The following is an 11,043-nucleotide window of genomic DNA, read 5'->3' on the forward strand; positions in this document are numbered from 1 at the left end:
AAGAAACATATTTTTTCTTTTATTTTAACATACTACAAACAACACCTCAATATGCAACATTTTTATTTTCTTGAATTAAATCATAAGTGATTAATTTAATAGTTTTAAAAAAACAAATTCAATTTTTTTTCTCTATTTTAAGAACAAACTTATATTCTAGATAGTCTTATATGCTAGTATATATTATATGCCCTTGTAAGTAAATAACATATTTTAGGTAACATATTATTGAGTCATAAAGTGCAAAACTGCTGTTGGTCTTTTTTTAAGTACTTGTATTCGTGAATGTCATATTCACACCATATGGGAGGCTGAAGAACCTAGATGTTCTGGTCGATTGTTCAACATTTTAGATCTATTTTGAAGTATACGTGACTATCAAATTAATACCATAGGAGAGGCTGAAGAAATTCTAGTTGTCTATTCCTAGAGGTTCTGATTGATTTTTCAATATGTAAGATATATTTTAAGGTTTTCGTAAATATCAAATGGACACTTTGGGAGAATTTCAGAAATTGTTCTATATTTGTTGACTCTTCGAAGTTTAAGCGATTTTTACCTACATGTTTTTTGTTGCTGTTGTTGTTCTTGTTGTTTTTGTTAAAGTTTAAGTGTACATCGTGTCAACACTATGAAATGTTAGTTTATTGATTCCTATGAAAATCTGTGAAAATATATTAACAGATACACCATAAATAGAATTTATTTTCACGAAAAATGACCAATGCTGGTATTTGAAATACCACCAGGTCATCTAAATTACTGCTGGTTATGTGCTTCTAACCTTATATAAATGATAATGGGAAAATGTGCTTTAATAAAGAAACATATTTTTTCTTTTATTTTAACATACTACAAACAACACCTCAATATGCAACATTTTTATTTTCTTGAATTAAATCATAAGTGATTAATTTAATAGTTTAAAAAAAACAAATTCAATTTTTTTCTCTTTATTTTACTTTAATTATTATTTTTTTTTTTGTAATGTCAAATTTGTTAGAATTCAGATATAAATTTATTATTAATATATGTTATTTTATAAACCTGTTTTTAGTGAGTGTTATTTTTTTTAAATCCATTAATTGAAGTGTTTCTTTAGTAATTTTTTATTATTATTTTATAAATGATGCAATTAATGTACATACGCATCGTCTTTAATAAATTTTCATATGTTAAAACGCCGTAGGATTTTTCTTCTTTCAAATTATTACGATAAAACGTTTTAAAATAGTTTGAGAAATATGTAGATATAAATTTATCTGTTTATAGATTAAATTTTGCTTCAGGACAAAAAAGAAAAGACGAAAAATATGTTAACAAAATTCGAATACGTATTACTTTATGGTATTTGATCCTTCCCAGGCGGAACAGTGTAGATTTGCCCTTTAGCCCCACCATTAACATTATTTTCTGAAAAAGTCCATGAAATTAAAATAATCTTGACAAACATAATGCCGGAATATCTATTTGAAAGAATAGTGTTTGTAAGTGTCCGAAAACGCGGGTGGTGCATCACGTAACCCAAAAGAGCAGTTGATTATTATGTTAGGGAACATTTTTCTATGTTACCTAAATATAATTTATGTGTGCTAAATTCCAGTGCAAGTTCAAACTCTCAAAATATACCTGACAAATGCAAAAGCAACGTAATTTACATTTTATTTTATCTTTGTGTTTATTGTTGTTATTTTGTGTGTTTGTATAAAATTTTAGTTACAGAATATTGATCTTTTGAACTTACCCAAATTATGTAACAACCACATACGCAAATATATATGACTTTAGAAATATCTATATAGAGAGAAAACAATTCTAACACGTTGTTGGATGTACTTATTGACATGTTCACTATATTAAATACAAGAGTTGTAAGGTATAGTTTTTCGTTGCAAAAAATAAAAAGTAATGCATTTATATACCATGCACCTCTTATTTATTAATGACTTGTCGATCATTAGCAATTAAAGCACTGTGATTGTTGGTAAACATCTAAACTGTATGGGATGATTGTCCTATGTTAATTGTTTATAGGGTGAATCAATGGTTATGAAGTATTTTTATGAGTCTCTGTGAGTAAGTAAAGCGTTTATGGCTTCAATTGCAAACAGTAAATAACATTTGTTAAATGTTTAACAAACTTTTTCATTACAACTTACAAATATATTAAGATATTTGGAGAAATTGAGATCACTTCATCCTCACCCTCTACAGGTAAATGTAATAATAGAATTTAATTAAATTTTCAGGCTCCTGTTGATTGAGTCTGTCCTTGATTAAAAATGGAAAAGTGCAACATTATTTACGCCTTCATCAACAACTTAAACGGCACTTAATATGCTGGAATCAATGACCCCGAAGGACTAGAAAATATAACAACACTGAAGGAAAAAAAGGTAACTTTTTACAGCTGCTACACGGCACTAGAATCTACTGTATGTTCGTATTCATTTATATATTCATACATTTTACCCATATTTCCGATAATTCTACTTCTTGTAAAAACAAACAATTTGTCATTCACAATTGTTTCTCTATCAGGAGGCCTTAATAATGCTATCAGGTATTCAACAAACCAGATGTTATGATCAGCCTTTGGCAGTCCGTACGGTAATATCATCATAAACTTGTCTTAATTTACATTGTAACAACTCTTAAAATAATTACCTGTAACATCCCACTTTTAATGAAATCTGTCAGATTTATGTTCAATTTTATGTCAAAAATGTTAAAACGTAGTTTAAGGAGCAAAACGTGTAGACTGATTAAGAGTTAGTAACTTGACATTTTGTAGATCAATAAGCAAGATTTTTTCTTGTATTTTATCGTTACTTATCCGAGCATTATACTGTTATTATGAATTCTTGTGTTATCTACTTAACTTATTCCCAGAAAAGAAATGCAATTATGTTACATTGCTATGTTAATGTATAATCCAAACAGATCATACAATACAAAAACGTTATGTACACAACTGTAATTATATTCAAATATTGCTATGGAATGTAGACAGCAGAGGTGAATTATTCATTACGAAAAATATTGCTATGGAATGTAGACAGCAGAGGTGAATTAACCATTACGAAAAGTCTCAATTAAATAGAACCTGCAATATTTTTCGCGTAGGTGTGACCCTCAGGGTTTTTCAATTTTAATGTAATAATTTAAATAAAAGGTTACCTAGGAATGAACGTAGTTGTGTTTATTTTAACATGCATGATTTGGAAGACGAATATCATTTTATTATCAATTGTCCATGTTATGAAGCGCTTAAAACCTTATTACTACGTTAGACCTAGCGTTCATACGTTTTTAGATCTTTTAAATACAACAAACAAGTTGCTTTTGAAAAGTTAAGCTTTTGTATGTCAAACATGCATTATCCCTAGAACTACATTTACGCACAATTAATTGTAGTTCATCCTCATATGATAATTGATATAAAATAAAAATATGTTAATTCACTGTGACATTATGCATATTTGATATTGTAAATTGTATACATTTGTATATGTGCTGATAGGTTTATTGTACAAGTCATGAATAAAAGTGTTGTTATATTCTGTTTAAAATTTCTACACACATTACTTACGACACATTACGTAAAATATAGAATCTGAACGATAAACTGTACATCAGATTAAGAACGCAGATAAAACAGAGTTTTCGTAAACAAATGTTTTTTAAAGGAATTAAAAACTTGTGAGTTGATAGTTACAATGTCATACGAAACAAGTTCTTAAATAATAAGGATTTTAATCTTTAGAAATACATTTATAATTCAATAGTTTGTAAAAACAAAATTGTATAGATTGAAATAGTTGTTTTTACACTAGAACGTAAACAATGTACCATTTAATTTTCGTAATGTAACATATGTAACGCTGGTAACATATGATTTTTTTTTCATTAATTAACCATACAAGAATAATATTCTCATTGAGGTTATTGAAGTAAAGTATATGTACATCTTGTTTTAAAATAAGAAGCTATTGACATCGATTTGCTGAAATATTTTCAATATGTTCTGTTAATGATATATGACTTTTTATCGTTATCAATGATAAATTTCAATAAACAAACCATGCATTTTATCTATGCAATGCTTAAGCTTACTAACCTACAGCCGTGTATTGTCTAGAACAAAAAGAAATTCAGAAACTAGTATTTTGCTAACACAATTTCTAGTCTGGAATTACTTCTTCTGTTGTGCTTAGTGTATGTAACTGTCACATTTTCTTCTGCGTTGATTTTTTACAATTCTAGGAACAAGGACCTCGGAAACAACGCAAACGAATAATTGGAAGAAAGAAAATTGCAGGCGGTCTGATCAAATTTGATAATGACATATAATAAAATGAGCAACTTTCGACACGGCCCATATCACTGACATATAAAAGCGGTCTTCAATGTTCATCATTAAACGCAATGGTATTACTAATCTGATATGAAGTAAGTGGCAACTTTTAATATCTATCACAAATAACTTAACGGCTGCTTTTGTGAGTTTAAAAACTGGAAGCTAAAGGCGGAGATACCCCATAAATGCAAGTAAAAGATTAAAGACTCATCTCATTTGAAGACATAGCCTAAACAATAATTTAATATATTGATCTTATCAAGGCATTACCGAACTGCAAAAAAGCATACATTATTACAAAAGTACTCAAATTTATATTGAATAATTGAAATGCCTTTTCATTTTGGAACTGTCAATTCTTTAGGGTAAAATGTAAAAAAAAATAATATCAAAATAAAATACAAAAGCAACCAAAAGTAAAGAGCCTAGTCAGATTGTAAAGGTGTACTTGTTCTCCTGGTTTAATGTTCGTATCTTATGCACTACTGTCCTTAAAATGTTTAATGAAATCTTTTTGAAGTTTTATATAAAGTGTAATCTGAAATCATGATCACTTTTCTTTGATTTTATTAACAGAAAAAATGTTTTTTTTATCGTAGCGTACGCATATTAACTATCATAATAATTTTTACTTTGAAGGTAAGCTAAGATTGGTTATCTTTTTATTAAATAAAATATTATTGAGTCACGTGACAATAAGAGTAGCAGGAGTATTTTTTATAATGACACAGTTGAATGCACATGTGGTTAAATCACTTAATCATTCTAAGTCATATCCCTCCATTTGATAACAAGTTATCTGTTTTGGAGAAGAATTATACATATTAAAGATTACAAATTAAATAGAAACAGTTTAGAGAAATATATACGTGCAGGCTGACGGACGATGGTTTTGTGAATATTTATGAAATGAAAAGATGCAATCTTATCTTTTATCGATTTCCAGTTTTCCACACGCATTGAATTTACTGTCGATACGCGGTCAAGAAAAAACTTGTTGCAAAGATTTTTGTTTTCTTTATAGCTGAGCAAAATTTTTACATTCGGTATACATTTATTACATCTGATTACCATACCTAAATAGACCATTTAAAATGCTTGTAACTGTTTATAAGCAAAAATATCCCATTAATCTAAGCATGTTTCTCTTATAAATATTTAGCGCAAACAAACCAAAGAATTATAAATTCGGCAATTTTTGTTCTCTTGCAAAATATGTTAATACACTTACAGCAATAAAATGCTTTGCTTATTGAATTAACATTCACAACAGAATGCATTCGATATAAATAATTTATCTGATACCATCAACTTCCAGATGCTCGGATTAACTTCTATTTATTTCATGCTTTTCAGTGGATTACTGATTTATCTGTGAAAATTATATATGATCATTTCACAGTGAAAATTATCAAAACATAATTTCACACTTTGAAATGACGAGACTACTTTTGAAAGATTTTCCCTATGTGGTACCTCAGTTTTATTTTTCCTGACATTTTTGACATTGTCAGGGCTGTTTAGAGAAAAGCAAAGCTGACATTGATATATAACTTAAATTTCAAAAGTAATAAAAAGAAGAAAACTTACCTAAATTCATTTTAATTACCAACCACCAAATATGGTCCCTAAATTTTTTGTTTCATTTGTACGGTCTGAAAAAATGCAATTCCTTCCGCATACAAAACTGCTCTTGATCACATCTGGGCATATTTAAGTATCCTACGAGCAATAACTGCCTAATGCAATATGAAAACTTGAAAAGCAATGACAGCCATCAGCCCGACGAATAATTAAACAACCCAGCGTTCGTATGGCAGCCTTTCATTAATTCCATGTTTTCCTATTTCCTAGCCGCTTTTTGAATGTTTACACATCTGTCAACACTTATTTTTGTCTGTAACAATCCTCAAATAAGTTTTATTTCTTATAAAAAGATGTATGACTAACAAATCCAAAATGACATGTAATTTTTGTTATCGAGTGAGAGCAAATAAAGTTATATGACAAAAACATTCAAACCAAAATTTAAATTTAGTCACTGAAAATGTCAGCATGTCATTTGTATCTCAACAAGGCAACATCTCTCCATTCTATATGATAATGTGGCCAATATATGGAAACATATCAGGAAATTGATGATTCAATATAGTCAAACATTTTATTATTTTCTTTAAACTTTTCGCTATCACCTATATCTTATTCTGTAAAGCCTCTAAGCCGCTTCCTATATTTACTTAATATGCATTAAAAGGACCGTATCAATTTTTACCATCAGCCTACCGAATTTGTGAAATGGATTTCCCGAGCTTTAAATGTAAAACAGTACATTAAATGTTAAACAAATTTTAATATCAAAATACTTTACTTGAGCTACTAACAGTTTAGCGCCTGGTCAGATGGATTTGCAGGCTGATAACTTCAAGTTCGTACAGATTACGGGTTAAATACCTACAACCGTTACTCTTGATACAAACTATCTAACCATATGTCATTCTTCTTCTGTAAATGCCTCTAGGTCGCTTCAGACATTTAGTGAATATGCATTCCAAGAAATGTATCAGATCTAACCCTTAACCTGCCGAATGTGTGAAATGGATTTCCCATTTCAAACAGTACATTCAATGTTAAACATATTTCAATATCAAATTGCATAGGGCTACCACTTGAATTGGGCTACCAACAGTATAGTGCCTGGTAAGTCTGCACGGATTTGCAGGCTGATCACTTCCAGTTCGTGCAGGTAAGGGGATAATTACCTACAACCGTTAGTCTTGATAAAAACTATCTAACTAAATGTCATTCAAAATGTTCTTCCCGACTAAGAGGTTCATGGTGATATCATAATTTTGACTGGAATTGCGGATTTGTCGAATTCATGTCAAATAAAACCTGGATAAACACCAGAACGTCTAGATGTGTAGATCATGTAGATATAAACCGTTATGTTAATGAGTAAAATGACATTTGAAAAAAATAAATAGAATACCAACGTAATCATTAATTATTCTAGCATTAACAATGATTATAAAATTGTACTTAATCGGCCTAAGCATAATTTTCAGTACAATAAGATTACCTTCTTGGCAATCTAGTCTGATGTAGGTACACATAATGGACAGAAATAAGGTTTTCCCTACATATTTCTTTTCATTAAAACATCTATTTATACAAAAATGTGGATAATGCTCTTCAAGGTGAAATGACTGGCTTGTGTATTTCTATTTATAGAAGCAAAATATGAGGGGATAGATCAACATTACAGCTCAGCCTACGACATTATTTTGTAGACACGCATAAAAAACAGCAAAGACAAGGAAATGGAGCACCCGACAGGGATTAAAATGGTACAAAATGATAATGAAACTTGCTTACTAAGTAAATCTTTAAATCAGAAACCATATAACTAAGTATTTTGTAACGTAACAATCTGGTTAAAAATTTTCGTTTTTATTTTACTTTTATTTATGTAAACTATTTTATTTATTTCTAGAAATACGTCGATGAGTGAAGACAGTAACTTGGCAGACGTAATAGTTTCTTAACATATGGGTAAAAATTAAACAATGGATCAAATATAGGAACATTGTCTCTAAAATGTTAAATTTTCTGAGTAGTCTTATACACATTTTACAAGTATAGTTTAGTAGAGGAAAAAGATAATTTAGTCATGATTCGCTGTTTGCAAAAGCATGGATATGAAACCCTTCGGGAATAGCTGATTTAAGTGAAACTTGAATATTATTCAGCGTTTTTCTCAAGTCGCCATGTTTGTATGCATCATTCAGTAATCATGATCAAAATTTCAGACGATTGTTTACATTGAGAGACGAGAAAAATGTGAAACAAGAATATAATTATAGAGGAAGCATCCGTTTTACGGCATCTGTAATTTCACAATTCATAACTCATACTAAAACATGAAGAATAAATTAGTAGGATATGTAAGGAACAACTTACAATACAAGAAAAGTTGCTTTAATTGGCTTGCGAAAATTGTTCTTATTATCTTCAAAGAAAAATTTGTCAGTCCAAAACAGGGTAAATAAATTTTATGTGTGGCGTTTGTAAGATTCAAAATTCTTAAATAAAACATTTTGTATGATAATTAGCTGGTGTTTCTATGGGCGGAATGGGGAAGGGGGCTGTTGTATTTACTTTAATTTTGACGAAACAGTTATGAAAAAAGAAGTTAACAGGAAGTAAAAAGTATATACTTGCAATTACTGTAACTGTTTATCAATATAATCAGTTTACCATCTATTCAATTAATTGTTTTCTTCTAAGATCGTTTCATTTAAAAGGTTATATCTCGCAACAATAACAAACTTTGATTACATGTTTGAAGTATACACGCAATCTGCTATAATTCTTTGAATAATTACATTTGTGGTTCCTCTTTGGCAATAACGTAAATACAAAAAAGGATTAAACAAAGATATCAGGAAGTCATTTGGAAATCCCTTTAATAAATAAATCCATTGCACGCAAAGTTAGCATTTCGTAATTAATATTTACTTCTATTCTTTAAACATACAAAACTCAAAACAACCAAATAAAGTTATTATTTCGAAATGAAGGTTACATATTTTGCTCTTACAGATACGTTTTCAAGAATGTCTTTTTTTGAAAATATACAACGTATTTAAATGTTAGATGAATGTTCTATTAACCAGCCACTATGTTAAAAGCAATAAAAATCATCCCCTTTTTCCGTTTTGTATTGTTATTGTTTGTGTATTTTAACAAAGAATAAAGTTTACTTAAACATATAAAAGCACGTCTTCCGTATGAGTTCCTAATTATTTATCAAAACAACAGGAAACTTTCTTAGATGTTCCAATCAATATGGAGATGTATATGAGTAAACAATAACGTACTATTAACTGATTAATGTACTGATTGCCCGCTGTGAATCCTACATTCTAGCATTAATGGCAAATGATGAGTGATTATCAAACACTTGCTCTTTAAAAACAATGTCTGGTGATTGCAACCCACTTCTTAATGTTCAAAAAGGAAATATCACATGTGAAGAAGTTTACGCATTTATATTATTTCATGTCATAGTGCTAGTTAAAAGTATGACTAGAAACTTTAAGAGCACATGTATAAAAACTGAAGATAAGAACTACTTTAGATATTGTATGCGTAGTTTTCTGTTATTTAATTTGCTAGTTATTGTTAAGCAAGTAAGCCGTCAATGAAATGTGTTGCATTGTCCGTATTGTGACATATTCAAAATAATATGGTAGCGAATGTTATTCTATTGATGCACACCACAAGACAGTATGATAAAATGGTTTGTATTGATTTTGAAATTTTTCAATCTAACATTCCGGATTTAATCGTGACTTGTTAACAAGTAATCTGCAAAAAATGGTTTGTTCCTTGAGCTTACATCGGTACATAAAATGCCAAGACTGTTATCCGAAAAGTATTTTAATCAATGACCCTGCAGGACCTGAAAAATATAACAACACTGTCTCGCAGCACTTCAGTCTGCTGTCTTTTTTTCATTTTTATTTGTTTGGGTCGTCAGACCAAACAAACAATGGTAGCAAAATTTCAGGCCCTGATATGCTTATTTGCAAAATCCGAAAGTAGTCTGAAATCCTCGAAGCGGTTACTTTCTTAATAAGTACACTAACGCCGAAAAATTAAGGGGAGATCACTGCGTAAAGATTGTCAAATGACAGGCGCGTTAATTTCAAAGCCTTCTCGGGAAGAAAAAATAGTTCCCGATTGGTCGAAGATTTCTAATATGGTGTAATTCTATACAGATATACATGCTTATATTAAATCCCAGTTAATGCAACTTATGTTGTTGTTTTATTGTTTGTTTGTTTTTTGTTGTTTTTTTGTTGTTGTTTTTTTATTATTATTATTTTAAATTGTTTAAGCTAAATAAACATTGAATTGAAGATCAGTCTGGCAATTAGCCTTATAGCCAATTTACTACAGTTATAACACTGGAACAGCATTGGTGGCACTAAACAAAACAAATTGGTTTATAATCTCACAACCTTCACCTTCCTGACATTCTGAGATCCAAAAAAAAATCAGCGCCTTCTGTGCTTTGATGTTATATGCATAAGTTTAATACCTATTCCTGATCTTTCTTCTTCTAATAAAAACAAATAATTCGTCTTTCACACTTGTTTCTCTATCAGGAGGCGTTAATTATGCTATCAAGTTTTCAACAAACCAGATGTTATGATCAGCCATTGGCAGTCTGTACGCTTATATCATTATAAACTTGTCTTAATTTACAATGTAACAATTCTTAACAGAATTACCTGTAGCATCCCCCTTTTAATGATATATATATATCAGATTTATGTCCAATTTTATGTCAAAAATTCAAAAAGGCTTTTTACGTAGTATAAAAAGCAAAATATGTAGATACCTGTATAAGACTGATTTAGAGTAAGTAAATTGACATTTTGTAGATAAATAAGCAGGATGTTTCATGTATTATACAGTTATAATGAATTCTTGTGTTATCTGGGTAAGTATTTTCCAGGAAAGTAATGCAATTATGTTACATTGCTAATGTTAAAGTATATTCCAAAAAGATCATAAAATACAAAAAAGTTATTTACACAGCTGTTATTAAAATCCAATATTACTATGGAATGTAGACGGCAGAGACGTAATTATAATAAGGCTCAATTAAATAG

This window comes from Ruditapes philippinarum, unplaced genomic scaffold, assembly GCF_026571515.1.
Source record: "Ruditapes philippinarum isolate M1 unplaced genomic scaffold, ASM2657151v2 ctg3384_1_1_1_1, whole genome shotgun sequence".
Taxonomy (NCBI): Eukaryota; Metazoa; Mollusca; class Bivalvia; order Venerida; family Veneridae; genus Ruditapes; species Ruditapes philippinarum.